At 38.9% G+C, this 24,512-nt stretch overlaps 1 long non-coding RNA gene across 1 annotated transcript; it reads right to left on the bottom strand.

The window, feature by feature from the left end:
* Positions 1 to 8,897: 8,897 nt before the first annotated feature.
* On the bottom strand, positions 8,898 to 23,490 carry LOC107799486 (uncharacterized). The gene is made up of 4 exons (XR_001651136.2): positions 23,363 to 23,490; positions 22,361 to 22,419; positions 21,867 to 21,987; positions 8,898 to 9,132 (listed from the first exon to the last, which is right to left on the bottom strand). It is a non-coding gene; the product is annotated as an uncharacterized LOC107799486 (long non-coding RNA).
* Positions 23,491 to 24,512: the final 1,022 nt, after the last annotated feature.

Genomic DNA, 24,512 nt, shown 5'->3' with positions numbered 1-24,512 from the left:
AGGAAAAGTTGTAAGGGACAAATGGTCAAACGAGCCATGCCCATGTAGTTCTAGCTCTGGCACAAAACATGAACACATGTATAATGACTTACAAAGAAAAATTTTGAGCTTTACCGATATCTCATATCTCAGAATCCATCCTCTACTAAGCCTACGGGCTACATTACCTCGAGTTCAAGCAATTACTCACTTGACTACTAAGCCTACATGCTACTCTTATTTCGAGTTCGAGCAATCTCTCACTCGACCACTAAGCCTACGGGCTACATCACTTCAAGTTTGAGCAAGCACTCACTCGACTACTAAGCCTACAGGCTACTCTTATTTCGAGTTCGAGCAATCACTCACTCGACCACTAAGCCTACGGGCTACTCTTATTTCGAGTTCGAGCAGTCACTCACTTGACCACTTAGCCTAAGGGCTACCCTTACTTTGAGTTCGAGCAATCACTCACTTGACCATTAAGCCTAAGGGATACCCTTATTTCAAGTTCGAGCAACCACTCACCCGGCCATTAAGCCTACGGGCTACATTATTTCAAGTTCGAGCAGTCACTCACTTGGTTATAAAGACTTCAAGATTCGGCTTCAATCAAATTGCCTAAAGCCTCGAACTTATTAAAACTTTCATAAGGCATGAATAAAACAGAATTTTCATAAGGCATGACTGAAACAAAGTTCTCACAAGGCAGAATATGAAATGAAGACAAATCGGGAAAGGAAAAGATCTTCATATATATATGAGTATTTTCAAGGTTCGATCAGGACCCTACACAAAAAAGATCAAAAACAAAAAACTATAAGGTTCCTGATTATCTCCGGGAGAAGCCTCTTCTCCATCGATATCTTTCTCGCTCTTGCTCTCATCATCATCATCATCATCATCATCGAAAGCCAGGGCTCCAGCTTCGACTTCAAGTTCTTTAGCCTTTTATATCTCTTCGGTGAGATCAAAACCTCGAGCATGGATTTCCTCGAGGGTCTCCCTTCGCGATTGGAATTTGGCGAGTTCAGCAACCCAGTATGATCGAGTTTTAGCGGTCTCAGCTACCTCTCTCGCTTGTACTTGAGCGGCTTAGGATTCAGCCCGACAGACAACCACGAATACATCCGCCTCGGCTTTTGCTTTTACAACTTTAGATTTAGCCTTGGCAAGTTCGGAAGCCAACCGAGATTCAAGCTCCTCTATTTTTCTTGCTTGAACCGAGCTCCTCTCCTTCATGCCTTGAAGTTGACTCTCGGCCGATGATAATTGGGCTCGAACAACCTCTTTCTCTGCAGCAAGGCGATCCATACCTTCTTTTCACCCCATGGTCTCCGCCTTTATTTTGTCAACCTCCTCACGAAGTTGCCCGATCATCTCGAGCTTCTGCTGCAGCTGTGAGATCAAAATATTAGCCTCCGATCCTGAATCGAGCCCATGAGTTTTTAAGATTATCATTACCTGCTAAGTCAGGTCAGTCTGGTCTTGATGAGCCTTGGCCAACTCGGCTCGGAGCTCACTGATTTCCTCTTCTCTTTGCCCGCAGAAGAGTTTAAGTGCGTTTTTCTCTTCAGTGACCCTTCAGAGGTCGGTCTCGTACCGACTCAGCTCAGCTCGAGATCAAGAACATGCTTCTCGAAGAACACTGAGGCCTACGAAGGAAGAAGAAACGAAGTTAGAAAAGAAAAACAAACATAAAGGTGGTACCAACGAAGGGAGTTAAAGCTTACCCGATTCAGAGCTTGTTGCACTTCATAGAAAATCCCCTTCGTGAGACCGGCATAACTCGAGGGTCCCTAAAGCTTGGGATTCCCGAATCGCTCCTTAGGAAAAAGCGGGGAGAGTAGGCGAGTTTCCAATTACTATTGCCCTAGGCGAGTCATTTGGGGTGTTCTCTTCGATTCGGAGATGTTCAGGGCCGGTCCCTTCAGGTATATCCACCTTTTGTTGATTTCGGTGGGAGGAATCCTCGATCTCTAGAAACCCGAGGACTTTGCCCGAACCCTTCTCCGATATCCCCTCAGTTCGAGGCGGAGCTTCATAAACCACTATCGATCCAACTGCCTTTGGGGCATCGATGGTTTTCTGTACTCGGGCCACCATAATGGATCCATCATTTTCTTCTTCTTCTTCGTCTTCATCCTAGAGACGCCAAACAGATTCTTCGGTTAGAGGGATAATTTTCCTCCTCGGCTTACGAGTCATCCTTATCTTGGGTTCAGGATCTTTGTAAGTGGAGGCCCTTTTTCTCTTATTGCACTTCGTCGGTTTCAGAACCGAGGCCGAAGTCTCTTCCTCACCAGACGGGGGCCTCATAACCGCATCTTTGTCCAAACCTATGCACAAGAAAATTGATTAAGTATATGGAAAACATTATGGTCGAACCATCAAAGACATAGGAAAGAGGCCTACCATGATTTTTGGCCTCCCATCGGCCCTTTGACAAATCACGCCAGGAGCGCTCGACGTATGTAGAGGTCGAAGCCAGGTCCCGTACCCAGCTCTAAAGGTCAGGAATTACACCGGGCATCTAAGGAACCGTTGCATTACAAAAGGGGATATCGGTAAGAAAGAAACAAAGGGGCAAAGCAATAGGAGATAACAACAGAATTATACTTACGCTTCATGCTCCATTCCTCGGGAAATGGCATATTCTCAGCCGAAATTAGGTCCAAAGTCTTCACTCGAACGAACCTGCCCATCCAGCCTTGATCCTTGTCCTCATCTATGCTTGAGAACAACACCTTGGTAGCCCATCACTGGAGTTTTATTAACCCACCTCGATAGAGGCGGGGGCTGTACAGTCTAACAAGATGGTCGAGGGTGAAAGGCATCCCCTCGATCTTGTTCACAAAGAAGCGGATCAGAATAACGATCCGCCAAAATGAAGGATGGATTTGGCCTAGGGTTATTTGGTATTGGCAGAAAAAATCAATGACGACAGGGTCGAGGGGGCCCAGGGTGAAAGGGTAAGTATACACACTTAAAAACCCTTTCACATAAGTAGTGATATCTTCTTCGGGAGCCGGGATTATCACTTCTATTTTCTCCCAGTTACAGTCATTCCTCAGCTGCTCGAGGTGTCCCTTAGTTATCGAGCACATATACCTCGATACTGGTTCACATCGACCAGGAACCGACCGATACCGAATCAATATCGGGCCCCGAGTCGGCATCGAGCTCAAACCCGCATCGAGCTCTAAACCTAGAAACCGACCAATACCGAGTCCAGTCAAGATCGAGCTAAGAGACAAGAGCCGTTAAAGCCGCACTGAGAGAATCTCGGCGGAAATTAGGGAAAAACTGATTTATCATGAATTTTTCACTATGTATTTTTTTATGATATCTAAAGCAGGATCCCTCCACTATAAGAGAGATGGCTATTATTTCTGTAAGGGGATCACGTTATCAATACACTGCAACTCAAATATTGTTGAGACATTCTCATATTGGGAGATTGTCCTTTTTAGCTTCATACATAATTCCATTTTGCTTGTTCATAAATCATCTTCCTTTCAACTCGGTTTGTATCTTTTCTTATAGTAAATATTCGATATTTCTACTTACTCTTTACGATTTGTGTCAAGTTATACCTCATACCCTTAGAACTACGTACAAATTCAACTCTATCTATTTTTTGGGTAAACAGACATAATGTAAACGACTTAACTCATTGTAAAGGGGCATGATGTACAAATAGCTCATAAAGGGCCAATTGGTTTTTTGGCTCTATACAAACTTATTTTTAGTTTTATTACATTACCTCTTTTTTTACACATGTGAAATTTACTTTTACACATAAGAGATATGCCTTTTAAACAAATAAGTTAAGTCCTAGGTAATTAATTTTTACCGCCATATTATTACTTTGGTTTAAAACATAATCATCGGTATCTATATGACCTTTTTAAGCTTAACAAAATATATGCTTGTATAAATACTAGCAGTTAATATTTATTTCACGTTTTGCCAATTGAACTTGCATTTTAAAACTTTCAATATGATTTTAAAAAATTTGTATCTATTAACACGGAATATTGCATATGTTCAGAAAATAGCATACGTGAAAAAGAGAAGAAGTTCTTATGTTGGTTACTCAAACGGATCAATTTCGAGGAAAGAAAATGGGTGTTAACCATCAAAGTCTGAATGCCATAGGACCACGAGCGGAGAAAAAGAGACCACTAGCTGTGAACAACAATAACAATAACAAAAATACTAATTATATCTCAGTCCCTGCTAAGTGGAGGTGTAAATAAAAATTTCTAAATCTGAAAAATCCCTTGCAAACATTAATTGTACCTAAAGTACGACCAAACTTACTCCCCACTTCCTTTTTCTTTTCAGGTAGGTCTTTTTCTGATCCTACAAACCGATCATCTCTTACTGTACTAAGTCTAGGACTCTAGTAAAGGCACTTGTCTTCATATTTTTCAGTAAGACAACCAATATTAATTCCTAGAACTAAAAAAATAAAATAATAATAATAATAAAATAATAATAATAATAATAATAATAATAATAATAATATAGAGGAACTTACTCGTCTATTATTGATGTATAGTAGACGCTTTGATTTTTTTCTATCGTAGCTTATGAGCTCGACCGATAATCGTGGCTTTTCTTTATAAGAAATTGTTATTTCACAAATGGTCATATAATTATAGGCCGAGTCAGATTTAAAATTTTTGGGTTTGGATTGTGCATCTTTTCAATTATTGGATTCTAAATTAATAATTTATACATATTCAATAAATTTCTTAAGACAAATACATGGTTTGAACCAAAGTTACTATGTTCAGCCGAACCCATAGGTTCTACCCTCCCTCCGCCGCAGCATAAAACTATAACTTTTTTACCAAAGTCATATAACTATGTTTCCTCACAATAAAAATCATAAAGCTTTTACTAATTCATACAAAAATCATAGTGACCGGAAAATATAACTTTTCAGTAGTATTTTCTTATTCCATGATTTATTTTTTCAATGTAATAAATAATAATCCAATTATAATAAGAATGACACAACTCGACTTAACTCCCCCGACCCAATAGCCATATATATAAATTAAAATAATACTAAAAGTGAATCCTTCTGTCACGACACTAATTTTCCTCCGTAGGATATCGTGATGGCACATAATCTCTATGTCACGACCCCAAATTTCCTTCGTAGGAAGTCGTGACGGCACCTAGTCTCTAAAACTAGGTAAGTCTATTAACATGCGAAAAAATTAAAATAACAACTTAAAAAGCCCAAAACTTCAACATCTGCATAAATAAAATCTGTAACTCAAATGTACGATCCCAAAACCCAGTGAAGTATAAGTCACAAGCTCTAATAACAATTCTGAACAATCATATACATAATTGTCTAAGATAGTGTAATGAAATAAGAAAAAACAGGATAGAAAGGGACTCCGAGGCATGCGGACACGAGCAGGTATACCTTGAAGTCTCCAAAGAAACCCCAACTCACTAATGCTGGGACTGAAAGAAAGTAACTGGATCTGCACAAAATAATGTACAGAAGCATAGTATGAGTACACCACAACGGTACCCAGTAAGTGCCAAGCCTAACCTCGGTAGGGTAGTGACGAGGTCAGATCAAAGCCCTAGTGAAGGTAATAAGAAACAAGGCGAAAGATATAATGATATACTAATAAAGACAATGGCAATGAAGCAATAAGGAAATTTACGAAAATTAACAACACAGAATCAAGACAGTTAATACAACACGGAAGGAAGCAAGGATTAACATGTTAAGAAAACAAACAACCAAAGCAACTACATCAAATAAAGAAAGATCCACAAGGGCCACTACCGAGGTACCGCCTCGTAGTCCCAAATCATAAAAATAACTCACAACCTTTTCCTTTTATCACCGGTGTTTTAGCCCACCTTATCATACCGTATGGCTTCTAGTAGTTCCCCTACTAGCCACGCGTATCAAGATCACCTTATCTCATCGCATGCGTTTCAACACCAAGACCTTATACCATCGCATGCGTATCAATATCACAATATATCACAATTCGCAACTCAAGTGCCAAAATATCACAACTTGCCAGAAAACCAAACGATGATAAAATTTTACAATAAGGAGCCCACGGCTCAACCATATTGTACACAAGTCTCAACAATAACAACCGGAGAGTAACTCAATAAAATGATATCTCACAACTTACACTTTGCCTCAATAGGAACCATGGCCTTTGCAACTCAGTACCAAATTCAACAACATGATATTCCAAGAATAATAATTTCAAGTAAGAATTTAACAGTTAAATAGTGAATACGGAATAAATGAAAGAAAGTAATTCAATTAAACATGTAGGACAAATTGCAAATAAGAGACAAAACAAGTAGGCATGTGGAATTATACTAATTATGAGGACTACAACATGTTAAAGTAACTCAATTAAGGCATGAAAGAGAACTACATAGCTAAAAATCAGAAATTTTACATTTAGCCTGTGTACGCACTCGTCACCTTGCGTCACACCTTTCACATATCACAATTATCACAACAATACCAAATCCTAAGGAAAATTTCCCCCTACACAAGGTTAGACAAGTCACTTACCTCAAACCACGCTAAATCAATCAACTAGAAGGCCTTTTCCTCGATTTTTCAACTCCGAATGGCTCGAATCTAGCCAAAATAATTTTATACTATAAATATAACTATGGAAAACTAATTTGAACTATGAAATTACGATCTTAGCAAAGAATTTAAAAATCGACCCAAAAAGTCACCCCGAGCCCGCGCCTCAGAACCTGACCAAAATTACAAAAATCGAACACACATTCGATATCGAGTCCAACCATACAAGAATTATTCAAATCCGACCAACATAGAAATCCACCATACTGAGCAATAATAAATTGGTCCTGGTCTCAAAACCACTAAGAACAATTAGACACGACTGATACACATAGTCAACAATAATAGAATCACCCACGGGTGTAGACACATAGACAAGTGAACTCAGATAATCACAGGATACGCCCAAATACGAAGTAAAATAAGATGACACAGAGGAATAAGTGGTGCCTGGATCAAATAAGACGGATGCATCTCTATGACAGACCAGAACAATACATGTGATAACAGAATCTGAAGCAACTTCCTCCGTCCTAGCAGGAAGGGCATAATAGTTGGCCTGGCCTCCCCTTCTAGGTCGACCTCTACCTGTCCGACCTCCACCTCTAGCTGGCTGTGCAGGTGGGGTGGTAGCTGGTGCTGTAATCATAGCCTGAGGACCGTTGGAGCACGCGGTGCCTGAGAAATATGTGGAGGTGCACCTTTCCTAAGTCTGGCGCAATCCCTCACCATATAACGAGTGTCACCTCACTCAAAACAAGCTCTCAGAGGATATGGTTGCTGTGACTGGCTCGGGCCTGATTGCCTGGATTGACCACCGAAAGTACCCCGCACAGGAGGTATGCTAGACACCCGCAGTGCATAATAGGGATTCTGGGGCCTAGGATTGGCAGGAGCACCGCTGGTTGCTGGAAATGCTGAATGAACAAGGCGGCCCATATAAACCCTGCCCTGGCGAGCTGCAACTGGGGCACGAGTACCACTATAAGTGCCAGACTATCGAGACCTCTTGGCCTCTCTCTCCTCTCTATCCCGAGTCAGCATACCCTCCAACCTCCTAACAATCCCCACTACCTGCTAGTACGCAATATCCATCTCCAGCTCTCAGGCTATGCTAAATATGATACTGGGGTTGAGCCCCTCAATAAACCGACGAACTCGCTCCCGGATGGTAGAAACCAAGGCCGGTGCATGCCTAGCCAAATCACTGAATCGGACCGCATACTCTGACACGGTCATAGAACCCTAGCACAACTGCTCAAACTCTACACGCCATACATCTTTGAGACTCTGGGGAACATACTCCCTCAAGAATATATCTGAGAACTGAGTCCAAGTGAGTGAAGCTGCCTCGGCCGGACTACCCAACTCATATGCGCGCCACCACTGATAGGACGCTCCTCTAAGCTGGAACGTAGTGGATGAAACCCCACTAATCTCCGCAACACCCATAGTACGGAGGATACAGTGGCACTCCTCAAAAAAATCTTGGGCATCCTCTGACGCCAAGCAACTGAAAGTAGGAGGGTGGTACTTCTTGTACCTTTCGAGCCTGAGTTGCTCCGCCTCAGAAACTGCTGCCCTAACCTCAGGCTAAACTGGAGCTACCAGCTGCATCAGTATGATCTCTGGAACCTGATCGACCTGAACCCACTTCTCTAGGGTACCAGCGATGGGAGTCTATGCTCCTTCCCCGGCCTGCGATGTGGCAGGAGTGAGTGGTATCAATCCTGCCTGAACCAAGGTGCTGAACATGCTCAGAAACCGGGCTAGAGTCTCCTAGAGGGCTGGTGAAGTAACAAGCATCTCAGGTGCATGCCCTCCAACTGGAGCTACTGGTGGCTCCTCTGTAGAAGCTCGTGCGGGTGCTCTGGCTGCACCACGTAGACGTCCTCGGCCTCTACCCCGGCCTCGAACTCTCGTGGCTCTAGCAGGGGGCACGGGTGTCTGGTCATCTGATCCAGTTGTATGTGTTCTCACCATCTTTGAGAGAATAGAAAAACATAAGTTTAGAGTCCGAAGTCAAAATCTCGCACGATAAGGAATCAAAGAAGTGAAGCTTTTCCTAACAGTTCTGTAGCCTTCCGAAGATAAATACAAATGTCTCTGTACCGATCTGCGAGACTCTACTAAATTTGCTTGTGACTCATAACACCTATGAACCTAGTGCTCTGATACCAACTTGTCACGACCCCAATTTCCCTCTGTATGATGTCGTGATGGCACCTAGTCTCTAAGACTAGGTAAGCCTAACAATTATACGAAATACGAAAATATAAAACTTAAACTCAAGTCTCAACATATAACATAAATCAAACTGCGATTCAAAAATAGATGCAACTCCCAAAACCGGGTAGAAATAAGTCACAAGCCTCTAAGAAAAAATACTAAGTATCTTTATACATCAAAGTCTAAAAAGAATAAGAAAAATAACATAATAAAGATAGGGGGATCCGAGGTCTGCGGACGCTGGCAGATATACCTTGAAGTCTCCACGTACGGTCCAGCTCACTGGTATCTGTTTTGGTAGGAAGAACCTGGATCTGCACAAAAAGATGTGCAGAAGTGTAGTATGAGTACACCACAACGGTACCCAGTAAGTGTCAAGCCTAACCTCGGTAGAGTAGTGACGAGGTCAGGTCAGGGCCCTACTAGAATAAAAGGAAATGAGGCAGAAAATATAATAATACAATGAAATGACTGAGAAATGAACAACAAGAAATTATAGAAGGGTAACATCACAACAAATAGAGGTAAACAACAGGGCGCTCTCGAGGTATCTCCTCGTAATCCCAAATGTAAATGCGCAACAGGGGAATCTCCTGAGGTACCGCCTCGTAGTCCCAAAAGTAAATATGTAACAGGGGAATCTCCTGAGGTACCACCTCGTAGTCCCAAAAGTAAATATGCACAACAGGGGGATCTAGTCCCAAAAGTAAATATGCACGACAGGGGGATCTCTCGAGGTACCGCCTCGTAGTCCCAAAAGTAAATATGCATAACAGGGGGATCTCCCGAGGAACCGCTTTGTAGTCCCAAAAGTAAATATGCATGATAGGAGGATCTCCCGAGATACCGCCTTGGAGTCTCAAAAGTAAATATGCACAATAGGGGGATCTCACGATGTACCGCCTCGTAGTCCCAAAAGTAAATATGCAACTCATAATTTATGGAACAACGAATTTACGGCAAGGAATCCTACAGTTAAAAATCGAGTACAATAATCAAGGAAACAGAAAATTCTACTAAACATGTTGCACGAATTTCAAGTAAAGGTTAAGATACGAAGACAGGTGATACTAGGCTAACATGACAACTACACATGCTAAGGCAACTCAGTTAAGGAATTCAAAATAAATCTACTTAGCAAGAATCGAAATTTCAACAATTAGCCCGTGTACGCACTCGTCACTTCGCGTACATGGTGCTTACATATCACAAATTGTTACAACAGTACCAAATCCTAAGGGGATTTCCCCCACACAAGGTTAGACAAGTCACTTACCTCAAATCTCGCTCAATCAATCGATAAGAATGCCTTTTCCTCGATTTTCCCACTCTGAACGGCCCAAATCTAGCCAAAAGCAATTACATACTATAAATACAACTACAAGAAACGAATTGAAATAATGAGACTACGATGTTAGCAAAGAATCAAAAATCGTCCCAAAAAGTCGACCCGGGCCCACATCTCGGAATCGGATAAAAGTCACAAAATACGAACACCCATACTAAAATCGCACAAATCCGATACCAAAACCTCAATTAAAATCTCAAAATTTGGCCTAAGGATCTTCCACCTTTTCCCCCCAATTTCTCAACTCAAATCCTTAATTAAATGAAGAAATTAATGATAGTTTAGTAGATATTAATCAGAAATGAGTGAATATTCCTTACCCAAATGTTTCCTCTGAAAATCCCTCAAATGTTTGCCTCAATCCGAGATCTCTAAGTCCCAAAATAAAAATGAGATCAAACCCTCGTTTTTCCCCTTTTTCTGCCCAGTCAAACCGCATCTGCGACCCAAGAATCGCTTCTGCGATGCCGCACCTGCGGAAAATCATCACAGATGCGGGAAACACTTAAGTCCCGGACTTTCGCTTCCGCAGTACAAGGATCGCACCTGCGACCCAAAGCGCTTCTGTGCTCCCGCCATCGTAGAAGCGAATGCACTTCTGCGAAAAATGTTCCGCTTCTGCGACCAATGCTGGGCAAGGCCATCTCCAAATCTGCGAATCAAAGCTCGCTTATGTGATTCCGCACTTGCGGCCAATCCCACCGCCGGTGCGATGATACCAGAAACAGCCCACCATCAGCTACTCCTCTAAGTCCAAAAATGATCTGATAATAATCCGAATCACACCCGAGGCCCCCAGGACCTCAACCAAAAATACCAACAAGTCCTAAAACATCATACAAACTTAGTCGAGCCTTTAAATCATATCAAACAATTCTAAAAGCATGAATTGCGCATTGGTTCAAGCCTAATGACATTAAAACTTTAAACTTCTACATCCGATGCTGAAACCTATCAAATCAAGTCCGATTGACCTCAAATATTGCACACAAATCATAATTGAGATTACCGACCTACTCCAACTTCCAGAATCAGAATCCGACCCCGATATCAAAAAGTTCACTCCCGGTCAAACTTCCCAAAAATCATGTAATTTTTCAACTTTCGCCAATTGACGCTAAAATGACTTACGGACCTCCAATTCAACACCCGAATACGCCCTAAGACCAAAATAACCCTATGGAGCTATAAGAACCTTCAAAACTCTATTCCGGAGTCGTCTTCACATAATTCAACTGCAGTCGATTCCTACGACTTAAACTTTTATTTTAGAAACTATGTGTCCCATCACACTCCAAAACCAAAAACAAATCCTTCCGGCAAGTCGCGTAATCACAAAATGAAGTAGAGGGAAAAATAAATAGGGGTTCGGGGCTAATACTCTCAAAACGGCCGACCGGATCATTACAGGTAAGCAGACCACTTATGCGGCCGCAGAATGGACCGCATAATGACCCAACAAATCTTCATGCCAAATCTGCGACGGAAAATGTGGACCGCGAAACAACTATGCGATCGCATAATGGACTGCAAAACGACCATCAAAATTAGACAAACTCCTTGCTCTGCAATGATTATGCGGCCCATAAAACAGTTCTGCGATCGCAAAACAGACTGTAGAATTGCCTTCTCCTGCCAAAAATTTCCGTCAACTCCTTAGTGCATTCTTCAATCCAAAAAATCTGTACCGCGGTGAGCTTATCCTCAAACACATAAGCCTATCTCGGCACCACAAAACTTGAATCCCTTGGCAAAATTTTACGGGGCCTTACATTTGACTGATTTACTATGATCATCAGTCTATGCTTTCGGATTTTTCTTTAATCTTTCATAAACAATTGAAGTATCCTTTGCAAGGTCCTTTATGAAAGGAGCAATATAATTAAGGCTTCCTAGAAACTTCTGGAGCTGAGTCTTATCAGTTATGACATCAGAAAATTTGGATGCAAATTCAATGCTTCTTTGAATTGGAACGATTCTTCCATTTTGAATATTATGACATAAAATTCTTAAATTGGTCTGGAAAAGGGCCATTTTTGGTTTAGAAATTACTAAGCCATTTTGAATAATAATTTTTCTAAAAAGATTCAAATGTTTAAAATAAATTTTAATATTTTTTGAAAATACTAAAATATCATCAATATAACCAATTATAAAATTTGTATAAGGCATAAATATATCATACATTATTTTCTAAAATTTAGAAGGGGATTTTTTTAAACCAAAAGGCATAACATTCCATTCATACTGATCCATTGGGACATTAAAAGCAGTTTTGTATTTATCTGACTCAGATATATAAATCTGCCAATAACCAGATTTTAAATCAAATTTTAAAAATATTATGGCATCATGCAATCTCTCCAATAAATCTTTTTTATTAGGGATTGTATATCTAATCCACTTTAAAACTTTATTAACGGGCTTATAATTGATAACTAATCTTGGAACTCCCCCTTCCTGTTTAACATGTTTATTAACATAAAAAGCAGTACATGACTATTTAGACCTTGAATGTCTTATAAGAGCTTTTTGCAGCAAAGAATCTATTTATTTTTTGCATAATTCCAAATAATCTGAATTCATTTGGCAAGGTCTAGCCTTAATTGGAATATTATCTTTCGAAAAGTCTTCTTCATAAGAAAGACTAACTATATGCTTTTTCTTATTCCAAAATTGATTTGGATGGTCCCCACATATTTGTAATGAAAACTGATTTTTTAAAAAAATATTTTTTTCTATAAGCTTTGGGTTTTGTAAATCTTCTACAATAGTAAGGCTACAAATTTTATTTTTCAAGAAATCAATTTATCTATTCTTTGTAGATATATTCTCAGTCATTTTATTTAAAAATCTTTTAAATGGTTGAGTTATAAAATCAAAACTAATTTCTTTATTATCAAAAGTTCCTGTAAAACTTTGGGCATCCCATCTAGTAAAAAAAATTATATGATGAAACAATAAGACTCCTAATATGAATCATGGAATATATCTTTTACCAAAACAAATATTTCAGTTATACAAACCTTATCTCGGCAAATAAAAGCTTTTGGTAATTTATAAGAAATACTCATTCTATCACCACTAGCATTTCTTAATCTATGAGTAATTTTATGAAAATATCTCGAAGGTATTATTCCTTCTTTAATACAATTCAAATATGCAACACTATCAAATAAAGCAGTAAACTCTTTTTTAAAATTATAGTCTATTAATATTAACTGCTCCTAAAAATTACTTCTTGCCATATCCTTAGAAGTACCAGCATTAATATTATCAAAATCTTCTTCAGTAATATTAGTATTGAATTCCTGACTTATAGGGACATGAGAATTTTCTAATCTAATAATTCTCTTGTCTAAAGTTGTATTTGAAGCCTTTAAGTCCGAAATTTCTCCCTTGAGATTATGAATCTCATTTTTCAAATCTTGAACAGTAGTTGGCCTATCAATGGCCTGGGATTTTTCTCTTAAAATCCTTTTAAGATCGGGCATCGTATGTGGTCCCTTCTAAGAAGGAATTTCTTCAATCTCTGAACTTGTAGGAATTTTATCCTGAATTTTGTCCATATGATCAATTATCTGGGACCTTAATTCTGGGTCTTTAATTACCCTGAGAAGTTCTAATAAACTATCATTAGTCAGGACATTGACTTGTAGATCCTTAAATTGAGAATAAATATTAAAACATTCATCATTTGTGTTGTTATTACAACACTGATTCTGATTTTGTTTGCAGGGTCCACATTCGTCTTCTGAGGAAATGTATTCTTCCTCCTGTAGAACCCTTACATCTTTATCAGTTGATGAATCTCTTCTATCACTATTTTCTGGAGAATTTTCTGAAGAAGAATTTCACAGAATCTTATATAAAGAGTGCTTAATATTATCCTCTATATCAAGGTTCTTAATCTTATCCTTGAATTTGCAATCTCTAGCATAATGACCTATTTTATCACATTTGTAACAAATATCAGGCTTATTGTATTTTTATAAAATCCTTTATATGCTTATAAGCCTTTCTTCTCTTTTCCTTCTGCTCAAATCTTTTATCAAAAGATCTTTTCTTCTTCTTCTTCTTCTTCTTCTTCTTCTTCTTCTTCTTCTTCTTCTTCTTATACCTATAAGGTTCTTGCTTATTTTTATGAGACTCCTTTTTTTATTCCTAGGGATATCTATGGCAAATTGTTTACAGAATTCCCCTAACTATTGTCTTTCATTAAGACAATGTTTCTTAATTTTCTAGCTTAACTTAATTTTATTTCATAGAGCTAAGCCTTCTTGTGTACATACACTAATAAGCTTTCTATAGTAATAGCTATTATAATCTATATTCATTGTTGTTCCACAAAGAGTTTTCTAACCCTTTCAACAAAAAGTGTTAGGAGTCCATCAATAAATTTGGACTTCCAGTGAGTACTATTACACTCTGGTAATTTCATTACCCCGGATAAGAACACATCCTTATGCCATCTAAAATTTGTCAAAGTATTACATATAAGGTTTTGGATCATAGTCCTTAAGGTCTCACTATTATCTGACCATCTTTCAGAGAAATATTCTATATAATTAAGAACTAAAGAATAGATACAATGATGAACATTTTGTCCTTCTTCTTCTTCTTCTTCTTCTTCTTCTTCTTTTACCGCGTTCATAATTTTGGCGCGATGTTCTTTCATCAAATAATTATCCCACCAGCCTTTCAATTGGCCAGTAAAACCCGCCACTATCATTTCAGCAATGATTTTCTCAGAATTCTTATTAACCTTGCAGATAGTGCTGTACATAAGCACTCTATGTACTTGAGTATAAATCTGACGGTCACTAAACCATCTATGTTCCATTCATAGATTTTTGTGTCATTATAACTTTGGAAAAAATGACTAGCATCAGGCTCCTCTATGAGTACATCTTGAGGAGTTGGCCTAGGATAATAGAACATCCTTTGGACCGATTTTCGAGCAAACTTTTCTGAGATTTTATTAATCTCATCAGAGAGTTCTACTCTCTTATCTTCATTAGATAGGTTATCTAAGAAGTCTCAAATGTAGGACGATACAGACCTCTTTGTGATGTATTTAATCACCGAGAATTTTGAGCAATACTTTGTTGTTTCGGGTTGATCTCCGGAAAAAACTCTGTTGACCACTCCTTTGTTGAAGAGCTATGCGCTTGATGATTGATCTCTCTGTTTGCGGATGCCTTCACCAATTGCAGAATGCTCTTCTCAAACTCTGAATTTTTTTGAGAGTTATGTAACCCCTCTATTTATAGTTATAGAGGATAGACAGTCCAGCTACATATGACCTCTCTTGCTTGATTCTGATTGGCCCATGTCATTTTAGCCACTTGGCGACCTGTGGTTGGTTTTTGCTTTTTGACTTGGATGGCCACATCATTTAACGGGTGACGTCGTCTGTTTGGTTTGTAGTTTGATTAGATATGCCACGTCACTTGACACATGGCACGAGTTTGGGCCTTAAAATGAATGGATCTTGGGTTTAAAAATAATAAAATGGACTGATTTGATTTGTAAAGTCTAAATTAATTATTTAACTAAAACAAAATTAAGATTCGATCCAAATTTTGTATGGATTAAACTTAATTAATTTTATATGTCTACAGATGCCCCCTGCTTCAAGTCTTGTAGAAGTGTAAACTTGATGAGCCTTAGCGACGAGGCTTGAAGTATCGGGTGAAGAGTATCACATTTTTTTTAACAGTACGAAGAATTTGACTACTTGGATAAGTTGTAATATTTTCTAAAAGCGCATGACTTTAGCCAAGATTCAAATACCGAGGGGTTAGCTATTGTCTTTTGGGAAAACATTAATACACATATCCTAATTTGAATAGGATACCAAAAAGTAGTGTTGGCCAAATAGCAGCTACTCACAGCTATGTATGGAAAGTCCAACTCATTTTCCAATACTAATTCTTTAATTAACTCCTTCTAGAAGTCCAAGTATTAGCCGCCTTAAACCATTATATAAGGAACCGTGTGCGATCCTCGACTACCAAAAGAAAACTTCGAGACGAGAGTCTCTGGCCGGGTAAGACAATTACAGTACCAGTCAGCCAACTTTGTACCCTTACGAAAAAGAATTTATATTTTGCTATATGAGACTTCAAATCATGAGCTGCTTATTTCTACCGAAAGTAGACTCATAGGACTGAAACATATCAAAAAATCAGCACGAATCTCCTTTTGTATCAGTTGGAATTAATTTTCGAAGTCGATCTGCAGTCTGGCCCGTGTTGATCTCATAGCTTTGCACACTCTCGACAAAAGATTCATATCTTGAGATCGGAGAGTCCAAATCATGAGCCGTTTGATTCTACTGATTTTAGACTCAAAGAAATCCAATATATCAAAAATTAAGAGCCAAATTCATTTTGTATTATCTGAAATTAATTGTTGAAGTTGGTATACGTGTCTGGCCCGTTGAACTCATAGCTCTGCGCACTCTCGGCGAAAAAATCGTATCTCGAGATAGGAGTGTCCAAATCATAAGCCGTTTGTGGTGCTGAAAATTAAACTCCTGTAGCTACAACATATATAGAAATCACAGTCAGGATGTACTTAAGTTTTCCCCGATTAATTTGTTGAATCTGGAACACGGGTTCCATCATGCTGGCTCGATTTTTCAGCTTTACATGCTCTTGCTAAAAAAAATGCATATCTCAAGATAGGAGCATCCGAACTACGAGCTGTTTACACCGTTGGTAAGAAGACTCGGTGAGATACAACATCTATAAAAGTCAAAGCTCCAGCTCTTTTGATCCATACGCAACAAATCTTTGATCAATCAAGCGCCGAAATCGAGAGGATTGTTCGGGCAACATACTTCTTTTTTTTTCCTTTTATTTTGTTGCAGGCTTGGAGAAGATATACATGGCGTTTTCTCCAACTCACATCATGAGAAGAAGTGGATGGTCATCACTCCTTTTTTGTAGGGAAGAGGTTCATAAAGCGTACGATCCATCGAGATTTGACGAAGAAGTGCACGTCACAATGCTCACCATCCGCATTGAAGCGTTGTGTCATTGACACCGGTTCTTATTGCTGAGTGAAAGCTCCATGCCGTTGTTTTTATTGCTTGCGCGTGGCTGGTGAAACTTCTGGTTTCGGATACTCAACGACCTAACTCTTGGTCGAGGCTAGAGATTAATGAGGCTCCCAAATTTTAACTTCCCTTTCCATGCTGATTAGTTTTAATCAAACTTTTTGTTACTCATGCTAACCTTTTTCTTCTTTTCTTTTCTCAGAACGTGGGGCTGTGGAGAAGTATTCATGAAGCAGCAGAACCACTAAACGAAATCAGCTATGGCCCATGAAGCATTGGTTTCTGAACTGAGCTTTGCACCGTCGACACCAATCAATCATGTAAAATCAAAAGCTTCCTGTCATCTACATCGATATTGTGAAATTAAAGTATTGTGTTGCTGAAACGTCACGCTATTGGCACCGAGAACTCCCAAAATATTTTTTTTTGCAGGATTTTTAGAGAGTTTCAGAGATCTTGATGTCCCTAGGAAGATGCATTGTGAGCGAACTACTCGTCTCTTTGTTGCGGTTGGCGAGAGAGAAACATGAAGTGTCCTTTCAATATCGGCGACGAAATCCCTACTCTTGGAGGCTCGGAGAGACCCTATATCATCATTGGCGAGCGCAATATGTACCATATCGTATCGCTGTAGGTTGGCGAGGAAGAAAACTGGAGTAGGCCTTTCCAACTTCGGCAAGCAAGCACCTGGCGCATCTCTGTTGTTTTGACTTCATAGCATTTCATGCTCTCATTGAAAAATTCATATCTCGAGCTTCGGGTATCAGAATCATGATCCATCTGTACTGTTAGAAAGAAAATTCCAAAACTCACAATATCTGTAAATAGCACGGCAAAAATCCTTTCAGAACATCCGCCATAATATTTTGAAGTTGCTACAGACATCTGCCGCACTTGATTTCCAAATTTGCGCACTCTAGATAAAGAAAGTCATGTCTTAGGCTAGGAACATCGAAATCACAAGCCGTTTGTGCCAATAGAAAGAAGACTCAGAGATAAGAAAATTCTCAAAATATCACAGAAGCATTCCTTCCAGATTGGCCGCAACAATTTCTTGAAATTGATCTAGACGTCTGCCTTGCTGATTTTCAGTTTTTCGCGCTCCAGGCACAAAATTCATATCTCGAGCTAGGAATCTCCAAATTGCAATCCGTTTGCTCCATTAGAAAGCAAACTCATAGAGCTGCATTACATATGAATTTTATGACAGAAATCCTTTTGGGATGAAAACAGAAAATTCTCAAATTCGACCTAGCTGCAGTAAACTTTCAGATTCGTGTAGTTCCGGCAAAAATATTGTATCTTGAGATAGGAGTCTCCAAATTGTAAACGGTTTATATTGTTGGAAACTAGACATCTGAATCTACAAATAAAAAAATGTTAGGGGCATAACATCTTCCAGATGGACCGCGGTAGTTTTTTGAAGTTGATCTCGTCGTCTGTTGAGCTCGCTTTCCATCTCTATGCTCTCTGAGTTGTCCTGAGAGTTTTTTTCTTCTTATTGAAGTTGACTTTACTATCTTACATGTAGTAAATTTGACTATCATGCTTCACAAATCTTTTCTCTTTATTTTCTTTTGCAGACTCGCAAAGAAGCTCAAAGGATTGAGATATCAGACTGAGGTGTCATACAAGATGCGGAGCTACCCCTTCACCAACTGCTGCACTTGATTTGTTGATAGTATTGAAGTTCATCAATGGCGGCTCCCATGGTGATCGAAGATTTTTTTTCAAGAGAGACGACTTCTCATATATGGGACCTTCAACCAATACTTGCACAAGAGAAGCAAACTATCATGCTCGAGGCCTAACAAGATATGTGGTCAAGAGATCATCACAACTATTGAACGCGAGAGAGGTATACATCGAAAATGACATTAAATGTGGAGACATCATACAGACTTGGAAAAGCATTTAAGACGCGTAAGCAACAAATCCTAGTTTACGATCATCCTCATGATTTAGGCTTTTGTATAGAAAAATGTCTAGTTTCTTTTGTCTCTATATTTTTGGATGTATCAACTTTTGTACTATTGAAGCTATAAAACATCTTTTGTACTTCAACGCAAATCGTCTTCTTTTCCTCATAGATATGTGCTTCTACACTTGAAGAATTTATGTGATGTTCCGATGACGCCAAATTTTTATTTTTTAAAAACTCACGTGACTGCACTTAGAATGAAACTCTAAGCTGCCTACGTACCTCGATGAAGAGGATCAAGTCATAACGTAGTTCAGAGGGGTGAGTTCTTTTTTTTCTTTTTTTTTATGTCCTAATTTTTGCCTAGGCCGCCTCTCGCGAGGTTTTCAACCTAGCGAGCTTTTTTTATTTTTTGGTGGTACATAGTTTAGACTCATGCGGGCCAGGAGTGTAGCAACATGCAGCTTAGGCTCATGCATCAAGGAGCGTCATAACTTGCAGTTTAGGCTCGTGCGTCGAGGAGCGTAGGTGACTTTCATGGGAAGTACTGCTTCAGAAATTTTCCGTTGATCAGACCAACTCTAAGACCATCCTTATCAATAATTTTGTATGCGCCACTTGAATAGGCTTCCTTCACAACATATGGCCCATCTCATTTTGAGGTAAACTTGTCGCCTATGCATTTGTTGAGGATTATGGGTCGTCGAACAGCTAGGACTAAATCTCCCACTTGGAATGATCGAGGCCGCACTTTCTTGTTGAAGGCTCTAGCTAGTCGAGCTTGATAGCACTCTAATTTTTGTTGCGCTTCCAATCTTTTCTCATCCAATGCCTCTAACTCTGCTAGGCGAAGTTGAATTCTCCTCGGATGTGAGTCCTTCTTGGATTGCGATCCGCAATGATAGAATTTGTTGCTCCAACGGAAGGACTGCTTCTACGCCATACACCAAAGAGTAAGGAGTTGCTTGTGTAGCAGTTCTGAAGGTTGTCCGATATGCCCACAAAGCTTCACCAATTTTCTCATGCTATTCTCTCTTGCTCTTTTCAACAACTTTCTTCAAAAGGTTACCAAGCGTCTTGTTAAAAGCTTTAGCAAGGCCGTTGGCATGTGCATTATACATTGAAGACTTATGTTGCCTGAAGCTGAACTTCTCGCACAGACTCTTCACGAGCTTGTTGTCAAATGGCGTCCCATTATCAGTGATTATGTATCTTGGTATGCCATACCTAAAAATTATATATGACTTGATAAAATCGACAACAGTTTCCTTTTTTACCTCCTTGAGTGGAACAACTTCAGCCCATCTAGAGAAGTAGTCCGTAGCGGCCAATATGTACATTTGTCCCTTTGATGACTTTGGAAGCGGTCCAACAACATCAAGTCCCCATGCATCAAAAGGCCATGAAGCTATAGTTGGATGAAGAGGCTCTGGAGGTTGGTGGATGTAGTTAGCGTGAAATTGACATGCTTGACATCTTTTGGCATGCTCCATGCAATCCTTCACCATTGTCGTCCAGTAGTAGCCCATCCTCTTGATGCGAAAATGTAGCTTGGGACCAGATTGGTGTGCTCCACATGAGCTAGAATGTTCTTCTTCCATTGCTTGGCGGGCTTCTTTTTTGTCAAGACATCGCAAGAATAGTCCTTCAAAAGAGCGACGAAACAATGTCCCCTTATAGAAGATAAATCGTGGTGCTCTTCACTTGATGTCTGTTCTTTGTCGCGGATCCTCAGGTAACTTTCCATGTTCAAGGTACTCTATCAGTGGTTGCCTCCAATCTTCTTCTTCAATCACTCGAACAGACGTATGATGGCTTTCGTTGATTTGAAGATCCAGAAGTCTAGGAATAACCCATCGATGACACACATATACCTTTGTTGACTCATTATCACCAAGTGCCATCATCGTGGCCAAGTTAGCCAAAGCATCAGCCTTGTGATTTTCTTCTCTTGGGACGTGGTTTAAGAACACTTGGTCAAATTTTTCAAGTAAACCGGAAGCATATTGATGGTATGGCTAGAGATCTTCCTTCTTTACCTCGTAACTCCCCAAAAGTTGGTTGATGATCAGCTTAGAGTCGCCGTAGATCTCCAACTGTAGAATCTTCATTTCTAATGCTATTTCGAGACCGACGATCAAATTTTGGTACTCTGCGGCATTGTTGGAGCATGTTTTACCTAAAACAAAGGAGAATGGCAAGACTTATCTTTCTGGAGAGATCAACACAACACCTGCCCCCGCATAGTTACGACGTGCAGATCCATCAAAGAACATTGTCCATGGTGGAAATTCTTCAATGAACAAAACATCTTCATCTGGAAACTCATCCGAAAGCTCCCATTCAGGTGGTAGAGGGTGATCAGCCAGAAAATTAGCTAGTGCTTGTCCTTTCACATCTTTTTGAGGTGTGTATATGATCTCATATTGGTTAAACAATATGGACCATCTTGCTAGGCGTCCAGAAAGAACATGTCGAGTCATCACAAACTTCACGGGATCTGCTTGAGAGATGAGTTTGATGGTGTATGCTTCAAAATAATGCCTTAGCTTCAAGGGACTCAATCACTGCTGCGACTCTAAAGGGTATTCTGAACCAATATTGCTACGTCATAAGATATCGTGCAAGCTCCACATATAGCATATGGCAAAAATAGGTATAATCCTAGTATAATGACTTAGCATAAAAGGATCAAGAAAATATAATGACTTACCAATACATTTTCAATTGGCCCATTTTCTTTCAACTGAAAGCATATGCCTTAGTATCTCAACATTAATCTATGGCTCCCCCTTGCAGGTTCTGTATAGTACAACTTGGTATACCAAAATCAACTGCAATGATACACAAATATTAGCTATTGTATTCTATGATGAGAAACCAGATTATTCTTCTTATTTTCTTCTTTTAGAGTCAAAAGGCAACAACAACTGAGATGTGCTTGAGAATGTTCATATTTTCAAATTTGTTCTGCATCAGGCTATGTAAGTAATGAATGAAAAAGAAGCAAACTTTAGCAACCACAATCTCCAAATATTGATGAAAATATAATTTTCAGAATAAACAAAACAGAGAATATATGTATTGATCTCAGTTCAATTGTAGAACAACAACAATAACAACCCAATTGTAGAACATACTTTGAATTAAATTTGTCCAAATGGGCCACCAAACGTTGTGCTAGAAGAAGAGAAAAAAGATTCTTACATGGGTTAGAAGAGAATTTTTTAATATATTCAGGTGTAACATAAGGACTGCTCCAGGTCCTGTCAATTCACATTGCATGATTGATAAAGTCAAGTGCAAGTTTATATACACAATACAATAAGGAAAAAAAAGAAAATCTTGCCAAGAGGACTCATTTAATGTAAACCTTCAGAATGAACAACTACTGTTCTCTATATCCCATAACTTTGCACTGCTTTTGCCATCTTGATTACTATATCTTGTTTGTATACTCCAACAACAGTAAAAGCTACAAAAGTGGGTTTTCTTCCACTCCTTAGACACACAGAGCATGCATTGCACAGTAAAGATTGCAATTGTTGCTAACATTGATGGCGGGAATCGACGTAGATCAATAAACAACCTTTTCAGCAGGAACCAATATTCAAAACTGAACTATAAAACCAAATTAGAGATCTTAATTATCAAACCAAGAAAGCTATAATAGTCACTATTTTACATGAACAGTTAGTACAATTCTTTAAACGTGAATCCTACAAATTAAACAAACTCTAAGGAAGATATAATTATAGTGAGACGCTATAGCCCATAACTATTAGCCTATTTACATGTATTAGAAAATGGGTGACTAGTAAAAAATTAAAAAGGCCAGATATCGGTAAGGCTAATAGCTTACTGGTAGTTGCTGCTAATGGAACTAATGACTTCATAGCCAACACGTCAGAGTAAAATTCAATGCTTTCAAAGAAGTTTGAGGACGATACATTTGCTGAGTGACAATGTAAAAAATCGACAAATGAGATCCAGGAGAAACAAAAAACACAAAGAAAAACCTCAAATGATAAAATTCTTGATGTTCATCACATTTATACTTTTAATTGCAAAGACTGAAATTTTGAGAACCAAAACAAAACAAAAAAGGGAAAGAAAGACGAACCCAGATGATAAAATTGTCTAATCTTCATAAAAGTTACAGATTTAAGTGCAAAAATTGATAGTTTGAGAGAAAAAGTTTATGGGTACCTTTGGGTTATTTTCATAAGAAGATGAAGAAAGAGAGCCATGAATTGTAGTTGAAGATATAAAAGCCATTGCCAATTCTCACCACAGAAATCTTCAATCCAAATAATAGAATTTTTTTTATGTTTATCCCAACTCTTTATCAATACAACATTTGACGTGATTGACAACTTTTTTATACTGAAAAAGTATGGCCTACTTTTACACCCAAAAAATCTAAAAAGTTTTTCCCCGCAAGAAAATTGTCGTGAAAAGCATTTTCCTTCGTAGCAAATTATACTGGCATTTTTTCCCGCAAGGACAATAATGCTATAGATCTACAATATAGTAATGACACCAATGTAGTGCCGCTGCATCAATTCTCCAATTCAATCAAATGTTTGAAAGAGAAGCATACAATTTTCAGAATAAACAAAACAAAGATCAATATATCTATTGATCTCAAATCTTACCTTTTGAATGCTTGTTCTGCCCTGGAAACTATCCTACCTGAATTGGATTTTAGGAAATCAACTACAATGGCAGATTCAGTTTTCTCCTTTCAATTGCCGGAACCCAACGATAAATCCATGCACAAACATTAAAGCCAAACCCTAACCTAATCGTGAAACCCCAACTCAGTATTTTTATTTGCGAATTGAGGAAAGGAGAACTCATATGTTTAAAATTCATTTTCTGGGTTGAGTTCCACAAAACATACTCATCAATTGATAAGCATGTATAGAATATGAGAGAAGGGTTACTGTTGATTTGAAGATGAAAGATACAGAATGATGGGCTGAAGTTTTTGTCAATAAACTGAATCTAATAACTTCCACAAAAAATGTTTCAAAATGGTAGGTGGAACCAGCATTCTTCAGACCGAAGAGCATCACTTTGTAGCAATATATCCCTTTTGGAGTTCGGAAAGCAGTACACTCTTCATTTTTTGGAGACATTCTGATTTGATTGTATTCGGAGGACCCATCCATGAATGACATAGCTTCATGCCCTGTTGTAGCATCAACCATGAGTTCAATAATTGGTAGCGGGAAGTCATCTTTTGGACATGCCTTGTTTAGGTCTCGAAAGTCAACACAAACACGTATTTGACCATTCTTCTTCTTGACAGGTTCAATATTCGATATCCATGATGGGTACTTCACCTCTCGAA

Source organism: Nicotiana tabacum, chromosome 9, assembly GCF_000715075.1.
Source record: "Nicotiana tabacum cultivar K326 chromosome 9, ASM71507v2, whole genome shotgun sequence".
Taxonomy (NCBI): Eukaryota; Viridiplantae; Streptophyta; class Magnoliopsida; order Solanales; family Solanaceae; genus Nicotiana; species Nicotiana tabacum.
This window is presented reverse-complemented; position numbering and strand designations above follow the sequence as displayed.